Genomic DNA, 20,069 nt, shown 5'->3' with positions numbered 1-20,069 from the left:
ATAGTTAAAACTTATTTCTAAGGTTTTTTGTTTTGTTTTCAGCCTAGGATCTTCATTTTCTTTCCTTCACTCCTTGTACAACTTAATAAAAAATATGCTCTTGCCATTTTGCCCATAATCAGGTTTCATAGCCAAAGTATGGTTCCTAAATCACCCTTCTTTCCCACCTCTGTGATTAATCCTCTTTTTACACTTATTTTCTAACCTTAGATTAATCTCTCATTCATCTAACTAACATCATTTAATACGTGGGAGAGATATAAATGAAGCAGAACACATTGTTTCTGCTCTTGAAGATCTAACAACCCAATGCTTGATGTACAGATTCTTGGTGCACATAAAAAAGACATAAACATACAAAAAAATAAAACAAATGAAAAATCAATGTAGCTGCATCAAAGTAACTCAATCAATATGTATTTGTTTATATTCAGAGGGAATGAAGGAATGCAGGACATTTGGACCGGAGTAGGCTTACAGGTGTGAGCCTCTGTAAAGAAGGATCCTTGAACAGGATTCTCTGTGAGGCAGGGACATGAGCTCTGAGGCCAGATGCCTGGGCTGGCAGTGTCCAGGGTGGCTGGCCAGGGTGGGTTTCAGAATGCATAACAAAGATTTTAGTTCTAGTAGCTATTATAATTTTTCAAAAAGGGGTTTTGATTTATTTAAGCTAAGTTATTTGCATAGACAATCAACCAATCAACTAAATATGTAAGTACAAGTCTTGAGTTAACTATATCTAATTTACTCTCATGATCTTTAAAACTCATCATTTCGTTCCTTACAAATTTCAGGGGTTTTTTTTTTTTTCATCCTCTCTGTATCCTTGCCTTGTATTTTTAGGTGAACATTTCATGCTTCCCCTCTTTCCCAAACGGTTGAGAAAACTTTTGTGGGGTTCTTACGTAGCACCCATGTTGCAACTATGGATTTTCTCCTCCCATGACCTGTGTCCATCCCTTCTCTCCCGAGATTTCGCAAGGTGGTTGAAATGAGTGCCTCTTCCATGGGGGGTGCTTTGGGGGTGAGTCTTGTCTTATCAGCTCCATGTCCCTCTCAGGCCAGCACAGTGCCTGCTACACAGCAGGTACTCCTGGTGCACAGTTGCCCAATTCTCCTTGCCTTTCGTGATGTTACAGGGCAGGAACAAATGAGGATTTCATGCTCTTATCTTGAGCAGATCATAGGTTCATCCTATTTATGAAAACAGATGGTGATGAGTCTTTGAGGGTTGGAAGATGAATATGCACATTGTACATTGAAGTATAAAGTTTGAATGACTCTATCTTAACACTGGCGTCTCAAAAGTTGTCATTATCAGTCCTGCGATTTTTAAAGCATTGCATGGAGGTACAGCTGTTTGATTTCCATTGACTTCCAGCTATTGTACATTCACATAATGAAAGCAGTTTGTCCACGTGAATAAAACATCAATAGGATGTATGTATAAGTACCATTTAAGAAAAAAAATAGAGAAAGTAAAGCATACTTATATATATGAAAAAACAGAGAGGCAAAGGGACCAATTTTCTGGTTAACAAAATGTTCTCACTTAAGCAAATGTCTCAAGTCACTCCCCTAGATCAGATTCAGGTAGGGACACCGTTGCCCACATGTCTCAGGAAAAGCAAAGCTACCCTTGTAAAAACTGAGATCACCTAGAGAGTATTTTTTCCTACAATCGGTTTTTCATTTTCTGCTCTTTTTAATTGATTTTAAAGAAGGACATGGCTGCAGGAACCCCAGGACTGCCTCTTTAAGACCCCCTGAGCAGGAGTTAAAAGCTGGCAGCCCCAGCTGGCTTTCCTCCGTCCCAGACAACTCTCGCTGAAATTAATGTGGCTCAAGCAGGGGCTGGGGCTGCCAGTTGTTCAAAGACAAATCATTGGTTTTAAGAAAAATCCCCCTTTTAATGATTCACAGTTGAATTTGGATTTCAACTCAGCTCAACAAGCAAACAAAGCAGAGAGCTCTTGGAGAGGTTGGGCTTGAAGCTGCCAATATGTTGCAAGTCATGGGAGGCTTTTGGCCCCATAACACTAGGGCATGTGGAATCAAGGAGCCAGCAGTGACTACAGGTGACATTGTGGATCACATATGGGTGTGGTCATGCTCTTGCCTTGGAAGGTCCAGGTTTCATTTCTACCTCAATGTACTTTTACAAAGTCTGTTTTAGATACAGTGCCTGCTGCCAGGTGCTGAGCCGGGGACACACACACACGTAAAACACAATTTTTGCCCCAGGAGCTTAATATCTACCTAGGAAAATTAGGCCTACACACATAAGAAGAAACACAAATTGAAATCCTGATTCTCAGATTGAAAGCCAGATTCTCAGACCTAGCTGTGTCAGAATTACCTGGTAAGCTTAATAGCCAGACACACACATGGACGTGTACACTTATGTGCACACACACACACAAGCACCAGCAACAGCACAAATAATGACAACCACAAAACAATTCCCTGGCCTCACCCCAGACCTCCTACTGAATCAGAATCTCTGGAAATGGGATCAGAAAATTTGGAGGTTTAAAATATTCTGGAATGATTCCTATTCACAACCAGGTACAAGAACCACTAACTCAGGTGGCAAATGGTTTTGGGTAAGAGATATGGGTAATTCATGCCTAGGGAGAAGTCACTGGGCTTCTACTGGTGAGCAAATGCTTTCCAGGAGAGACAGGAGAAGACTCACATATGCACCTGCTCAGTCCTGTAAACCACAGAGCATACCGACCATGTCCTGGATCTGGACCAAAGTGGAACTCCCCACACTGGCTAGAATTTGTACCTTCACATCCTCTTATCGTATGTGAGAGCTGGGGCAGGAAACACCATTCATGCTCCTTCCTGCTTCCCAGCCTTTGCTTGGCAGCGTCCCCTGTCAGCTGTGCACCCACTTCCACCCAAGTAAATTAATTCTGGAGCATCCTTTTGAATTCAGCTCAACAAAGAAGACTTTCCTCAGCCCTTGGAATGGGTCCAGTTACCTAGTTACTCTCGTAGCATTCTGCCTACTCTTTTGTTATAATGAGAAATGGATGATCAAATAAATTGTTTAATATTTATCTTTCTTGCTAGAATGGAAACTCTAAGAAGGTAAGGACCAGATCTAGCGTGGTACCTGCACATGGTAGATGATTTATAACTACTGAACCAACCACTCTTTTATTGAATTGATGAGGAACAGATTCTTAGAGGCATAGGGACTCAGGTAGGTGCACAGGAAGCCTGGGACAGAATCTACACAGTCAGCGCAGGGAAGACAAGGGGTGGGGGGGCTCCTGTTTGACTGGCAGGAACCCAGCTCTCAGTACCGTTTACAAATTATGTGCTGTTTCTCAAATTCCCCTCTGTCAGGTTTTGATACCTCTTTTTATAATCCCATCCCAGATGCTTTGGTTTCTCCCAGACATCTGCCTTCTTTTGGCTCCATCTTTTGGTTTTCTCCTTGAGCTCTAACAGGCTGGACCACAAGCTCACCGGGTACCCAATGCAGGTCCAGAGTCCAGACTCCCAGAATCTCAGTTCCTTTCCTGAAACTCTCTGCCACCTTTGGTGACCTTAAGAAGGATCCACTGTCATAGCAAGGAATTATCTGCCTCATAAGCTGGTACCAAATCCTAACAATGGTTTTCTCATTTAAAGTATTCTTTTATTCAGGGGAAGCCAAAACATCTGAAATGCCTTGGAGAGGATAGCAACAATTTGTATCAACTTCTGTAGTAAATATTAATCCTCTTCATTGTACTGCTTGTACAAAAGTACTTGTAACTCCACAAATATTCTGTATAAAAAATTCATTTCAACATTGTCTTCATAATGAAGAGAGGGCAGGAAACATACAGGTGTAGTGAGTGTCTGTATTTGGGAAGAGATATCAGCTTTTAAAAACATCTAGAATGCAATCATAAATACGAAAAAGTAGGATTCCTAACTCATATCATAGCTCAAAATAAATTCAAAATGGAGCAAAAATGTAAAAAAAACCAGGAAAAACAAACAACTGTATAAACCTAGAAGTTATAAAGAAAAAACAAATTTGATTATAAAAAACAAAAAATTTCTATATAGATTATAAAGTATCATAAGAAAGATTAAAAGATAAACTGAGGAAGTTTATGCAATACATATGACAAAGTGTGAATTTTATTAATTCACAAAGCACTCTTAAAAATCAATCAGAGGATTCATTGGATTAAGTTTACCTGTTGAATTAAAAGATTCTGCCCAGCAGGAAAAAGCTTAGAGGGAAGATGAGGTATCAAACAAGTAAGTAAATAAAGCTGCATTTTCTTTACAAAAACAAAAAAAAGGAGAAACCAGAGTATCTTAGAAAGGAAAGAAATAAGTAATTCACAGAAAAGACAAATAGCAAGACATATAAAATATAGTTACATAAAGAGAAGTTAGAGATTGAGATATTCTTTTGGAAAACACAAACACTTTAACAATGTCAGGTATTAGAGAGGATGTGGAGAAACAAGCACACTTAGGCTTTTTGGTGGAAGTGTAAATTGGTACATACTTTGGGAGAACAATACAGCAATTGATATGTATACATAAAAAACTTAAAATTCATAACCTTTACCAAGCAACTCTACTTCTAGGAATTTCCTTGGCAGATAGACTAACAATCAGGCACAGAAATGCAAATAAAAATGTTTGCTGCACTCAATAACAAAAAAACAAACAACCCAATCCAAAAATGGGCAGAAGACCTAAATAGACATTTCTCCAAAGAAGATATACAGATTGCCAACAAACACATGACAGAATGCTCAACATCATTAATCATTAGAGAAATGCAAATCAAAACTACAATGAGATATCATCTCACACCGGTCAGAATGGCCATCATCAAAAAATCTAGAAACAATAAATGCTGGAGACGGTGTGGAGAAAAGGGAACACTCTTGCAGTGCTGGTGGGTATGTGAATTGTTACATCCACTATGGAGAACAGTATGGAGGTTCCTTAAAAGACTGCAAATAGAACTACCATATGACCCAGCAATCCCACTACTGGGCATATACCCTGAGAAAACCATAATTCAAAAAGAGTCATGTACCACAATGGTCATTGCAGCTCTATTTACAGTAGCCCAGAGATGGAAACAACCTAAGTGTCCATCATCGGATGAATGGATAAAGAAGATGTGCCACATATATACAATGGGATATTACTCAGCCATAAAAAGAAACGAAATTGAGTTATTTGTAGTGAGGTAGATGGACCTAGAGTCTGTCATACAGAGTGAAGTAAGTCAGAAAGAGAAAGACAAATACCATATACTAACACATATATATGGAGTCTAAGAAAAAAAAAAAGGTCATGAAGAACCTAGGGGTAAGATGGGAATAAAGACACAGACCTACTAGAGAATGGACTTGAGGATATGGGGAGGGGGAAGGGTAAGCTGTGACAAAGTGAGAGAGTGGCATGGACATATATACACTACCAAACGTAAAATACATAGCTAGTGGGAAGCAGCCGCATAGCACAGGGAGATGAGCTCAGTGCTCTGTGACCACCTAGAGGGGTGGGATAGGGAGGGTGGGAGGGAAACAAAAGAGGGAGGGGATATGGGGATATATGTATACATACAGTTGATTCACTTTGTTATAAAGCACGAACTAGCACACCATTGTAAAGCATTTATACTGCAATAAGGATGTTAAAAAAAAAAAGAAATGTTTGCTGCAGGGACTTCCCTGGTGGTCCAGTGGTTGACTCCATGCTTACGCTGCAGGGGGCATGGGTTCGATCCCTGGTCGGAGAACTAAGATCCTGCATGCCACTTGGCGCGGCCAAAAAAACAGTTTGCTGCAGACTTATTTGTATATCATAAATAGCAAGGAAAAAAAAAAAAGGAAAAAGCCAAATGTTCATTTTTGGAGAATTAGTTAAATAGATAATGCAGCCTGTGACCTTAAACTAGTAAACAAATACCACGCAGCCATTAAAAATAATGAGGTGAATACTAACTTAAAAAGATATCCATAATATGTTGTTAAGTGGAAAAACATAGGTCAGTATATTTATGGTACGATTTAACTTATGTAAAGAAATAAGTGGAAATAAATGTTTGAATATGCATAGAAAATATATGGAAGGCCATATACCAACCCAGCAGCTACCTCTGAAGTACGGTGCTAATGAAAAGAGCAAGGAATTTTATAATAGCACAATATATACTATATTAGTTTGTATTTTTAAAAAGAAAATCATGCTTTTATTACTTCCCCCCCCAAAAAAACCCTGCCCTTTATAAACAAACAAAAAGTTAACAAAAACAACAAAAACCAAATGTAAGTTACAAGCTTCTAAAGAGCAGGGATACTGTACTATTCATTCAACAATTTAACTCAACATTTTTTGAATGAACAGTACTCCTCAGGAATAACAACAACAACAACAGCAACAAAAACTATGGCTCTCACTGTCATGGAGCCCACTGCCCATAGCTACATATTTCTCTAGCAATACTAGTATTATTGAGTACAATAATGAGGGAGTCCACTGAGCATGGTAGTGCTATAAAGAATGAAATAACGAACTCCACTTGAGAAAATCAGAGTTTCACATAGAACATGCTTGCTCTGAGTTGTAAAAGAAGAGTATCAGTTCTAGGACTTGCTTTTACCCTTCTCAGACTCTAATAATTTTGTGTAATACTGTTTCATCTGTACTGGCAGAAGACATGAGACTTCTGGGTCAGAGACAAAGGACTTGATTATTCACTGCAGAGTAAGCAGCATGTACATCAGCATGTTTATCAGTTTCCCTTGTCGCCCAAGTCCACTAGGACAATGCCACAGGCATAGATGGGTTTGTGTTGTAGCCGAGAAACACTGAGCTTGGGGAACCTGCTGTTTCATAACAAGCCATAAGCAAGCCTGCTTGCTGTCCCAGAGGGAGACACTACCTTATCCCTAAAGATTGTTCACTGCAAACACAAACCTGGCACAGGTAAAGAATGGTCAGGGCCTTGCATTCTTGGCATACCCAGCAAGATATGTAGGCGCTCAAGAACCCATGGAGGAGGATCTCCCAACGAAGACTAGGCAGGAGGAAGCTCTCTCAAAGGCATGGGGCATGTGAGAGGGACCGTACAGGAGGAAGAGCACAAGTGGGGAGGAAAGCAGCATGGCAAGAGATGAATGTGACTGGGTAAGCAAGGACCAATTCTGACATTCTCAGAAGACTCAACTTTGCCCTATTGAAGTTGGGAAGCCATCAAAGGGTTTTTGTCTTATTAGGTTGAACTATGCCAGATTGCTGCTTTTTGTAGGTCAGAAACAGTTGAATAATGGCAATTTCATATTGCTCAACCTAATAGATTTCTCTAATGCAGTGTGGAAAATGGATGGGGAGGTGAGGAGAAGGCAAGACCATTCATCTCTTTATCTCCGTGTTTAACATAGTGATGCCTGATGAATATTTTAGTGACTCAATGATGTTTACTGAATGAATGAATGAACAAATAGTGAATGAATGAATTGATTAAAATAGAGGATTGTTTTATAAAAATGGAGGATTGTTTTATAAAAATCAGGATATTGTTGTGTGGTTTCAATTCTCTTGAGGATCTGGGAGATAACAGGAAACACATATATATTGGTCTCTGCCCCTGGTTCCTGGCACAGCTCCTGAAACCCTTGTAATTTTTTGTTTTTTTTGTTTTGTTTTGTTTTGTTTGGCTGCGTTTGGTCTTTGTTTTTGCGCGCAGGCTTTCTCTAGTTGCAGTGAGCTGGGGCTACTCTTCGTTGCAGTGCGTGGGCTTCTTATTGCAGTGGCTTCTCTTGTTGCGGAGCACAGGCTCTAGCTGCGTGGGCTTCAGTAGTTGCAGCACTGGGGCTCAGTAGTTGTGGCAGTTGTGGCTTGCAGGCTCTAGAGTGCAGACTCAGTTGTTGTGGCGCATGGGCTTAGTTGCTCCACGGCACGTGGGATCTTCCCGGACCAGGGCTTGAACGCGTGTCCCCTGCATTGGCAGGTGAATTCTTAACCACTGTGCCACCAGGGAAGCCCCAACGCTTGTAACTTCTTAAGGGATAAAAGCATTAGGAGCATCTTTTGTTCTAATATTTAGTCTTTGACCCCAGTTCCTTATCCCTAAATCCCTTAGAATTTACTGGGTGATAGGAGTGTCTTTTGTTCTAATGAGGTAACTCTTGGTGGGCTCCCGAATGGTTTCAGGATGGGGGCTGGTCACCAGAAAGACCAAGTCATGATTAGAAGCTTGGAACTTTCAGCCCCATCCCCTGTCCTTTGGAAGGGGAGAGGGGCTGGTCACAGTTAATAATCCCATCATGCCTACGGGATGAAGCCTCCATAAAAATCCAAAAATACGGGGTTTAAAGAGCTTCTGGGTTGGTGAATACATCCATATACCAGGTGGGTGGCACATCCCAGCTCCACTGGGACAGAAGCTCCTGTGCTTGGGACCCTTCCAGACTTTGCCCCATGTATCTCTTCACCTGGCTGTTCATCTATATTATTTATCATATCCTTTATTATATAATGAATTGGTAAATGTATGTAAATGTTTCCCTGAGTTCTGTGGGCTGTTCTAGTGCATGATTACATCCAAGGGGGCATGGTCACAGGAAATGACGATTTGTAACCAAGTCGGAAAGAAATTGTGGGTAACCAGGGTACCTACTACTTGTGATTGGGTCTGAAGCTGGGGGAGGCTCATGGGACTGAGCCCTACATTAACTCCTGTTAATGTTGGAATTGAATTGATTTGTAAGACATCCAGCTGGTGTCAAGAGAATTGCATGATGTGTGGAAAACCCACACATCTGGTGTCAGAAGTGTTGTGAGTGTGGTCTTAATGTGTGGGTAAAGAAGAAACATGGTAGGATTTTTCCAACTCAGTCTTTTAAGCCATGAAAATGAAACCTGGAAGTACACAGTTTACATTATTTCAAACCCACTGCCTCACTCCAAGTAATAACATGCCACACTTTCAAAAACTGAGATTCTAGAGAGTCTGTCTAGCTAAGTTTGTAAACTCTAGAACAAAACTGTCTTAAGTTTAAATCTCAGCTACTTCTAGTGATATCACCTTTCAGTGCCACAATTTCTTCATCTGTAAAATGGAGGTGACAACTTAACCCTCCTCTTGGGGTTATGAGCATAACACAAAATAGACTATGAAATGCAGTTAGAACAATGCTTGGGATTATTATTGTACAGTTATTATCAATGAAGACTGGTTGAGACTGGTTCTCTTTGAGAAACAAAGTTTGCCCAAAAGACCTAGTATTTGCCCGTGGAAAGGTTGCCCATGGAAATGAGGTCACAACCTGGAATCACTCAGAGGGTGACAGTAGGACAGAGAATTAAGGTTAGATTTTGTGTATGTGTCTGTAGGTATTGAGGTAGCTCAGTTCTCTGAGAAGAGCCAGATGTGTCTCCGTCAGATTAAACTGATGGAACCAGGAAGTATGATCGAATAGGGAGGAAAGCAGAAGTTGGAACTTAGGCACAGAGTTGCCAAGCTCTGTGTGCTCACAGATTTCATAAGTTCCTGAGGCTTCTGTTGGGTCTGGCTGGGTGGTCAGTAAACGTGGCCCAGCATGGCCTTCTCTGAGCTCTCTGGGGTGAGGACTCCAAATTGAAGAGCACACATCTTTCACATCCCAGGGCCATTATATAATTATGTTACTTCTTACGTGCAGAACAAAATGACATTGATCTTTTAAGGTCAAACCTGCTCAACCAAAGTGAAATAGAAGTTTAGGTACATGCTGGGCCACCCATTCAGAGAATTCAGGCCGCAGTGGTTTTTACTGCCTGAATTATGTATTGGAGCTGCTTAGTCGGCCCTAAATTCATGAGATGTTACCTAATCTTTCACTTGTCTTTGTCTGTGGGGTATTTGCTTGCTGATTGATTATATATTTCATTTTAGGGTTTATTTGTTAAGATGATTACTTAATATTTGCATTTGCTAGACAGCTTCAGCACTTCAGACCATTCCCTGTCAACCCAACGTGTTATTTAATTTACACTTTTCCAGGAAGAATATTTGGTTATGCTTTGCTGGTCACACACCTAACCCCTTCAGTTATTCCTCAGTTATTCCTCCTGGTGATGGTTATGGTTATTTCCCAATTCACTTCTCACCCTTCCCGGGGTTTGTCTGAAGGTTCAGTTTAAAATATTTCTTTATATGTATGTAACAGTGTATAAATATATACATTCTTAACTCATATTTTGGGGAGGAAGGTTAAGGGATAAAACCCAACCCCACCAAAGTCAATGCACCAACACGTTTGATGACCATGATGTTGCTTTTCCTGCAGTTAATGCCTCACTAGGAAGGGCAGCAAATTGTTACTCCTTCACTGTTGATTCCTTTGCAATGAGATGAAAATGGAGGGCTTAGAGCTGAGTAAAAACAAAGCACATAACCTAAGGCACGTCACGAAGAGGCAATTTCAGAGCTGTAGAAATTGTAGCTGAGGCCAAAAGAGATGATTTCTAAGGCTTAGGACTGTTATTGGTCTCTTGCCATGTTAATAGCCTGCTTAAAAGCCAAGACCAAGAAAGGGGGTAATGTCACTTTAACCAAACCAGTAAGGAAGGCTCCCAGGCTTAGCACTGGCCAAATGTAAAGCAGAAAGCCTAGCAAAAAATAATTGAAGCCCCTGCGAAATATTTCAATTTTTTTTTATTGATTGAAGGCAATTATCCCTTAATTGCATATTTAAATGAGGTATTAGGAGGTTTAACTAAGCAATGCCTCTTAATTGCTGTTGCACACTAGGTGTCACAGATTGTGTTTATTTCATATGTTAATTAAAGAGAAAGGGGTATTTTATTTTATTGACTACAAGGTTCTCTAAGGCTGTGTTGTTTAGGACAAAGTATGTCTCAGGTGTTTATCGCACGCTGGGTATTAATATCATCATTAGCGAGATGTTAAAGTTTTTTAATGAAGAGGTGCGTCTCCATTTTATGTGTTTTCAGCCAGAGAGGCATCCCTTAAGTGGGGGAGGGAGAAAAGCCCCAAATCCCACGGAAACAATGATCTTTATGAAAGAAATATTGAGCCCCTTCCTCGACAACAGTAAAGCAAAGTGCAGGTCCCCATATAAACAGGAAAAACACCACCAAATTATTGAAGAATTAGGATCCTTACATGAAATCCTAATGGCTGTAGGTGCTGTTTGTGTTACAAGCAGTGGTTCATGTATTTTGCAAGTTGCTGCATGATTCTGTGATAGTGCATGTTGACAATAGAATAAGGTAGAGATCTTTTATTTAAAAACTTACATTTCGGGCTTCCCTGGTGGCGCAGTGGTTGAGAGTTCGCCTGCCGATGTAGGGGACACGGGTTCGTGCCCCGGTCCGGGAAGATCCCACATGCCGCGGAGCGGCTGGGCCCGTGCGCCATGGCCGCTGAGCCTGCGCGTCCGGAGCCTGTGCTCCACAGCAGGAGAGGCCACAACAGTGAGAGGCCCGTGTACTGCAAAACAAACAAACAAAAAAAACTTACATTTCCCCCTTTAAACAATATTTCAAATTCCTAGTGAGAAAGGTGTTTGTAGACCTGAGCATTTGGTTGAGGTTTGATATCCTATGGTATGGAGTGGGGCAGTAAGCAAGGGTTAAGCATCATTTTCTAGTTTGCTTCCTTTCTTCACAGTGTAATACAATGATCACAATTTTTTAAAAAATTGCTATTTAAAGCTCTCTTAGACTGACGCAGATGCCTCCTCAGAAGATAAAGAAAATACAGAATGCATCAAAAAAGTGGGTGGATGGGAAGGCCTTACTGTAGAAACTCCTTGAAACTTCAAAATCTATTAAGAGTAAAAGTTCATAGCAAATAATAACAAAAGTATCATTTAATTGATTTTCTCCATCTCAGAACAAGAGATCCAAGAAAATAATATGTAATATTGCTATTGCCCATTCATTTATTTATTCACTTATTCATTCACTTGACAAGGATTTATTGACTCTCTAGGGTGTGGTCTGGAGTGGAAGTATGATGATGGGCAAGAAACACAATATCCTAGTCGGTGGAGCTTGCAGTTTGTCAGAGGACAGAGACATAAGACAATCACCCATATAATGCTATTGTTTCAAACAGTAAAGGGTCAGTGTGGGGTACCATAAAGCATCTTTTGGGAAGGTTGGCCTCCTCTGGAGGGGTAGATGGGTAAGAAGCAGTGATATTCCTACATTTAGACTGTGACTTAAAGACCTGGTGGTTGTGGATGGATTATTAGGACATCCTAACACCATGCAAACATTTCTGAACAAAGTTATTGTCTCCAAAAAAACCTCAATGACAACTGTATTATTTATTAAGCTTTATATAGGTTTTAATGATTTTCCTCAATCTGTAGAAATAGTATTGTATATTCTGTTGAAATGCTTTGATATGTATCTGAGTCTGGAACTGATAAAAACTTAACCAGTGGCTATTTTGTAGGCTATAGATGATGTGCATATCTTTCTGTCATAGTCTGTGAACAAGCAAGGTTCAAACAGTTGAAAAGCTTCAAGCAGTTGAAGAGGGGAAAATTCTGCAAGAGAAAACTCCTGTCTTGCCTTTAAGAAAAATTTTTGGAAGGGTAAAATGCTTTGTGTTATGAAGAATAGTTCTAATTTACTGGCTCATGAGCTTATGAGTGGAATTTGCTTCAGTCCTTATCTGTATGTTACAGCAATGGCACCCACATATGATAAGTCTTCACTGGCAGAAATTTGAAAAAGTAATTCCAATGCAGTGAATATAAAAAAGTGCTATCAAGGAAAAATATATTTTCTTCCCTGGAATAGAAACCATTATTTAAACTGTTAGATGCCTCAGGGTTCTATTCATACAAAATCCATCCCTGCAGTCAAAACATATTCTTTTCCAAAGATTTCATATGTGTGTGTGTGTGTGTGTCTGTGTCTGTGTGTGTGTGTGTGTGTGTGTGTGTTTGCTATATTTCTGTAACCAAGACCAAATACTCATAAAAGGAAATAATCAAATAATCATTTTACTTCAGTACAGGTCTTGGGAGGGCCACAGATTCTCAAATAAAAATAGCTACAATGATTTTGGTATTTTGAAGTGGATAATTTTGCACTCAAAGACTGATTTTGGGCTGAGCATCTGTAAGTGTCTCTGTGCAGATTTTTACCCCCAACAGAATGCCTACCTATCCACAAAGAATAAACTAAAGCTCAAAAGAGAACCACATAGTGTAATCTGTCATACCTCTTTTGCTTTGTAAAGAATGGGCATGAAGGGGTTTGGGAAAAAAAAAAAAAAGGCTAAACTGACAGGGAAAATAATTCAGATAGCTCTTCCCAACTCAAGGGAATTACCTATCTGTTAGATGGTGAGAAACAGATCAATATCAAAGTTTTCTAAATTTCATCTTTGGTCATGGATGTAGGGTTTAAGCTTATAGGTTGAACCTGAAGAACTTATTTTAAGCTTATATAATTTGGGGGGGGGTTTGTATAAAAACAGTGCATAAATAGCTTACTTTTGTAAAATTTACAAAAACATATACGATTTTGTTAGCACAGTGCTGGGGAGCCTCCTCTGACCTTGGAAGAAGCTGCAGGTGGGGGCCCCTGAAGCTAAGCATCATTGCTTTCTTGGTAAATCCACTTCTGTTCTGCTTATCTCTGTACACATATTCCTCTTGTTACACAAAAGTCCTCTAATGTGCTTGGTGTAGAATGGCTTACATTTTCAGCGTCTGAAATTAGGAAAATTTTCCTAGGGAAATAAAATGAACATGCTAAAGTGTGTATCACAGGAGATTAGAATGTTATAATATAGAACTGGATCCTTTAGTGTTTACTAAGATTTTACGTTATAACTTGGAATGACAATAACATTAATGATGTAATCGTGACCAATTCAAATGCAAATGATGAATGAATTCTACATTTTAAGATGTTCTTAGATAACCAGTTAAGGAAAAACGACATTTTGAATATGTTGTACTTTGTACACTCCATTCTAAGAACATCTTGGTTATTGCCAACCAGTACCGTCTCTGGGCAATTTTGGAATCTAAGTAACCCCAAGCTAAGCTTAGGTACAATTGACTGCACAACCCATGATATCAAGGGTCTTCCTCTTCTTTTTTTTTTAACCTTTTATTTTCTATTGGGAGTATAGTTGATTAACAATGTTGTGTTAGTTTCAGGTGTATAGCAAAGTGATTCAATTATACATATACATGTATCTATTATTTTTAAAATTCTTTTCCCATTTAGGTTGTTACATACTATTGAGCAGAGTTCCCTGTGCTATACAGTCGGTTCTTGTTGATTATCCATTTTAAATATAGCAGTCAAGGGTCTTCTTAAATAGAGAGGGCTGGAAACTTTCTTGACTTGGCAGGGCAATGGGAAGAGGGTAGTATATTCAAGGGACAGAGTCAAACATTAACCCACACACGAGCAATTTGGAAAAGAGATTCTAGTGTGTGTTGTCTATGATGATGGTAAGCCTACAGGAATTCCCAATTATCTACCGATATGGTCACAGAGAAGGTGTACAGGTAACCAACTTGCTTTATAGCCTCAGAATTTCCATTCTCAAGGGCAAGGACATGTTCTAAACTAAGAGGTCAGTTTTCCATCTAAATTTTTCATGGCCTAATGAATGAATGAAAACATGCATTCATTCATCCACTGGGAATGCCTTGATGAGCAAAACTGATAAGGTTTTGCTCATTATGGCAAAACCTTTATGTGTCAAATACAAACTCTAATGACTATTGAGTAATAAGCTATGATAAATGGCATGAAAGAAAAGTGCTGAGTGCTATAAGAGTATTTAACAGGGAAACCTAATTGAATCTGGGGTGAGGGGTTAAGATTTTTGTGTTTGTGGTAGGCCCCTTCAGAAAGTTCCATTTTTTTGTTTTTTAATTCATTAATTATTTTATTTTTTGGCTGCCTTGGATCTTCGTTGCTGCATGTGGGCTCGCTTTGCAGCAAGTAGGGGCTGCTCTTCGTTGCGGTGCGTGGGCTTCTCGTTGTGCTGGCTTCCCTTGTTGTGGAGCACAGGCTCTCGGCACGCGGGCTTCAGTAGCTGTGGCGTGTGGCCTCAGTAGTTGTGGCTTGCGGGCTCTAGAGTGTAGGCTCAGTAGCTGTGGTGCACTGGCTTAGTTGCTCCGCGACATGTGGGATCTTCCCGGACCAGGGCTCGAACCCGTGTCCCCTGCATTGGCAGGCGGATTCTTAACCACTGCACCATCAGGGAAGCCCAAAATTTCCATTTTTAAGTGTCTTCTCCTATGAGTCATCATAAAAGGAACAGATTTGAGATCTCTACGGTCCTGCTCAATTTATGCCCGGAGAGCATGAGCACACTTAGAGACTTGAGCTAGAAATGTCCTGGGAATTGAGGCTTTTATAGAGATTTTGAGCATTTTGAGGTTTAGCTACATCAGAACTACCCTAGGCTAGCTGTCTGGGAGCTTTGCAAGAGGAAGGCGATCGGCAGTTAGAGGAATTGACCCCAAGGGACCAGACATTGTTCTGGAAGTCGGGTATTTCCAATCTGAAAGCAGGTGTGTGTGGAAAATGCCAGTTAGAGCAATACATCCTCTCTATGTTTTCACTCCTCAGACAAGTTTCAGCTAGCAATTGGGGCCATGATCTGGACAGCGTGAATGAGTTTTATTCTTATTTTTATTTTTATTTTTTTACCCCTGTGGGCATTAGCTCTTGAAAGCAAGCTCTGAGAATTAGAAGTAGAAAAACCCTGACCACTGAAAGTGAATTGCTTTGGGGCCTTGAGCCATTCACACTCATTTAAAAGGGCTTCTTTCCATTTTGAAGCTCTGCCATCCTCAGTGTACTGACTTTTGTCCCCAGAGGGGCACCACGACCTCACACAGCAGCAGCCAATAGAACGTTGGTGAAAGACATATCATTATAATACGTGTTCCTTGAGAGCAAGACTTTGAAGGTTGGCCTCCTTGCTGTGTGTCCTCTGTGCCTGGAACAGTGCCTGGCACCTGGTGGGTGCTTAATATTTATTTGTAGAATGAATAAGTTACTCTTTGGTTTGGTGCTATTTCATTCTAGAACAAAACTTACGGAATTCAAAGGTCTGTAGCTCTTCTTGGCCAAGAGCAGTATCGTGACTCTAATGATATAGTCCATGTCCAGCTCTGGGGAGAAAAAAAACTCTTCTCAGCAATGTAATAAGGACAGTATCACTTACTATACACACTACTTCCTGAGGCTTTTCAAAATGGTTATTTATTTAAGAAAGTATTATGTAAGCAAAGGAAAGATTGATATTTATCAAGGATTAACAATAATGATATGTATAACTTCAATTAAAAATGAGTGAGTAACAAAACAGGAAAAAAATACAGTGTTCTAAAATATAGTCCATTGTAGGAGTAGTTTTAGTGAATGAGCTGGAAATGTTAATCAAATGTCTCCCTTAATTAATCGAATTAGCTTGGTTAAGAATATAGACCCCATTTTAAAAGGCCAAATGATCCATAGATTTCTTAAAATGTTGCAGAAACTAGAGTTCAGGGGTGCGATGGGTTAGTTTTATTGCATTTAAAATTTACAGTTTTCAAGGTCACAGCTACATTTCTTTTTCTTTCTTTTCTATTTTTAAACTTAAAACAAATGAACTTTATCTTACAATTCTGGAGGTCAGAAGTCTGAAAAGGGTCTTAAGAGGGTGAAGGAAATTGTCAGGACTGTATGCCTTCTGAGGCTACAGGGGAGATGCCATTCCTTGCCTTTTTCCAGCTTTCAGAGTCTGCCCACATTCCTAGGCTCATGGCCCCCTTCCAGCAATTGTGTCACTTCTACTTCTACTTTGGTCATCTTCTTCTCTGACTCTTTGTCTTCCTCTTCTAAGGACCATTGCGCCCATTGGGATAATCCAGGATAATGTTCCCATCTCAAGATCCTTAATCACATCTATAATCTCCTTTTTGCCATGTAAGGTAACAAGTTTACAGTTTCAGAGATTAAGATGTAAACATATTTGTGGGATCATTATTCTAGCTAACACATCAAGCAAAACTTTAAAAATAAACTAATATAGCAATATTAATGTCATAAGAAAGAGTTTAGTGCAGACACAATTGGGATGAATAGAGATATGGCATAGTAATAAATGAAATATTCCACCAATTAGATAAAACAATCAAAAACTCATATACACTTAACAGCATATCCTTAAAAGCAGAAAAGAAAAACTGATAGAATTATAAGCATAAATGGACAAATCTGTGGAAGATTTTAACACACTTCTATCAGAATCTGATAGGTAAAGCACATAAAAAAATTGTAAGGGTGGGGTTGCTTTGGACAACATAGTTACATATATTATTTTTAAAAAGTTTTTCAAAATTATTTTTCACTATATTTTCTTAAGTTGACAAAAATAAAAAGGTATCTCCCCCACAATTTTACTGAGATATAATTGACATATGACATTTTGTATCTTTAACTTTGTAGTAACAATGTGTTGATTTGATACCTTTATATATTATAATACAATTACCATCACAGTGTTAGCTAACACCTCCATCACATCCTATGATTACCATTTCTTTTTTGTGGTAAGAACATTTAACATTTCCTCTGTTAGCAACTTTCAGGTATATAGTACAGTATAGTTATCTATAATCACAAGGCTGTGCATTAGATCCCCAGACTTATTCATCTTCTAACTAGAAGTTTACACTCTTTGACCAACATCTCACCATTCCCTAGCCCCTGGTAACTACCATTCTACTTTCTGTTTCCATGAGTTTGACTTTTTTAGATTCCACATATAAGTAATATCATACAGTATTTATCTTTCTCTGTCTGACTTATCTCACTTAGCATAATGTCCTCAAGTTCCTTCCATGTTGCTGAAAATGACAAAATGTCCTTCTTGTTCATGGCTGAATATCATTCATATCTAAATCTATCTATCTATCTCTCTCTCATCTTTTTTATCCATTCATCCATAGATACTTAGGTTGTTTCCATATCTTGGCTATTGTGAATTATGCTGCAATAAATATGGGAGTGCAGATATCTCTTCAATATCCTGTTTTCATTTTCTTTGGATATATGCCAAGAAGTGGAATTGCTGGATCATATGGTAGTTCTACTTTTAATTTTTGAGAAACCTCCATACTGTTTTCCATAGTGGCTATGTCAATTTGCCTTCCCACTAACAATGCACAAAGTTTCCCTTTTCTTTACATCCTTGCCAACACTTGTTATCTCTTGTCTTTTTGATAATAGCTACTCTAACCACATCTCATTGTGGTTTTGATTTGTATTTCCTTGATAATTAGCCATGTTGAACATCTTTTCATGTACCTGTTGGCTATTTGTATATATTCTTTGGAAAAATGGATGAATTAAAAAATAAGACCTAACTATACAGTGTCTATAAGAGACTCACTTACACTTTAAGGACACCCATATGCTCAGAGTGAAGGGATAGAGAAAGATATTTTATGCAAGTGGAAACCAAAAGGGAGCAGAGGTAGCTATGCTTATGTAAGTCAAAATAGACTTTAAGTCAAGAATAGTAACAAGACACAAATAAGGTCATTATATAATAATAAAGGGGTCAACTCATCAAGAAGACATAACAATCACAAATATATATGCACTCAACATCAGAGCACCTAAATATGTTAAGCAAATACTAACATAATCAAAGCGAGAAATAAACAACAATACAATAACAGTAGGAAACTTCAGTACCCTACTTTCAGCAATGGATTGATCATCCAGAAAGAAAATCAAGAACAAGGAAACAGTGGACTTGAACCATACTTTAGACCTAGTGGAAATAGCAGACATATGTAGGACATTTTATCCAACAACAGTAGAATATACATTCTTCTCAAGCATGCATGGAATATTCTCCTGGATAGATCAAATGATAGGCCACAAAACAAGTCTTAGCAAATTGAAGAAGATTGAAATAATAATCACATATCTTTTCCAACCACAATGGTATAAAACTACAAATCAACAACAAGAAGAAAACTGGAAAATCTACAAATATGTAGAAATTAAACAACACGCTTCTGGACAACCAGTGGGTCAAAGAAGAAATCAAAAGGCAAGTAAAAAGGTATCTTGATACAGTTACATTTCTAAATGGAATGGTTGCTTAGCTTTTACATTGTGATTTTTATGCATTTTATCAGAGAACTGGAATGCTCATCTGTGTGCAGATAAAATTAGCTATCTTTCATGTTTTGTTCACTGAAAATAAAGATTAATATTTAATTTGTATTAATAAATTATTTTATTAATGTTAATCAAATAACTATTTAGCTTTTAAGAAATGTTGAATAATTAGGAAAATGGAAATGTAAATCAAACCCAAAATGAGATACCACTTCACATATAACAGGATGACTAAAATTTAAAAAGACAGATAATAAAAAGTACTGGAGAGGATGTGAAAAAATTGAAGCCTTTGGATAGTCCAGCTAGTGGGAATGTAAAATGGTGCAGCCACTTTGGAAAACAGTTTGGAACTTCTTTTAAATACAGTTACCATATAACCCAGTAATGCTACTCCCAGCCTCATGAGAAAGGCAAACATGCATACACACAAAAACTTGTATAAGTATTCATAGCAGCACTATTCAAAATAGCTAAAAAAGGGAAAGAACCTAAATGTCCATCAACTGATGAATGGATAACCAAAATTTGGTATATCCATACAATGGAGTATTAGCTGGCCAAAAAAAGTGTGAAGTATTGCTTCGCGGGCGGAGACTGTGGGTGGCTGAGGGGGAAAGCTTTGGAGCCGCGGAGGAGAGCGCAGCCACAGGGGTGCGGAGGGCAAAGCGGAGAGATTCCCGCACAGAGGATGGGTGCCGACCGGCACTCATCAGCCCGAGAGGCTTGTCTGCTCACCAGCTGGGGCAGGTGGGGCTGGGAGCTGAGGCTCGGGCTTCGGTTGGAACGCAGGGAGAGGACTGGGGTTGGCGGCGTGAACACAGCCTGCAGGGGGTTAGTGCACCACGGCTAGCCGGGAGGGAGTCCGGGGAAAAGTCTGGACCTGCCGAAGA

The sequence above is a fragment of the Delphinus delphis genome, chromosome 13 (genome assembly GCF_949987515.2).
Source record: "Delphinus delphis chromosome 13, mDelDel1.2, whole genome shotgun sequence".
Taxonomy (NCBI): domain Eukaryota; kingdom Metazoa; phylum Chordata; class Mammalia; order Artiodactyla; family Delphinidae; genus Delphinus; species Delphinus delphis.
The sequence above is the reverse complement of the archived record's forward strand: the minus strand, read 5'-3'. Positions refer to the sequence as shown.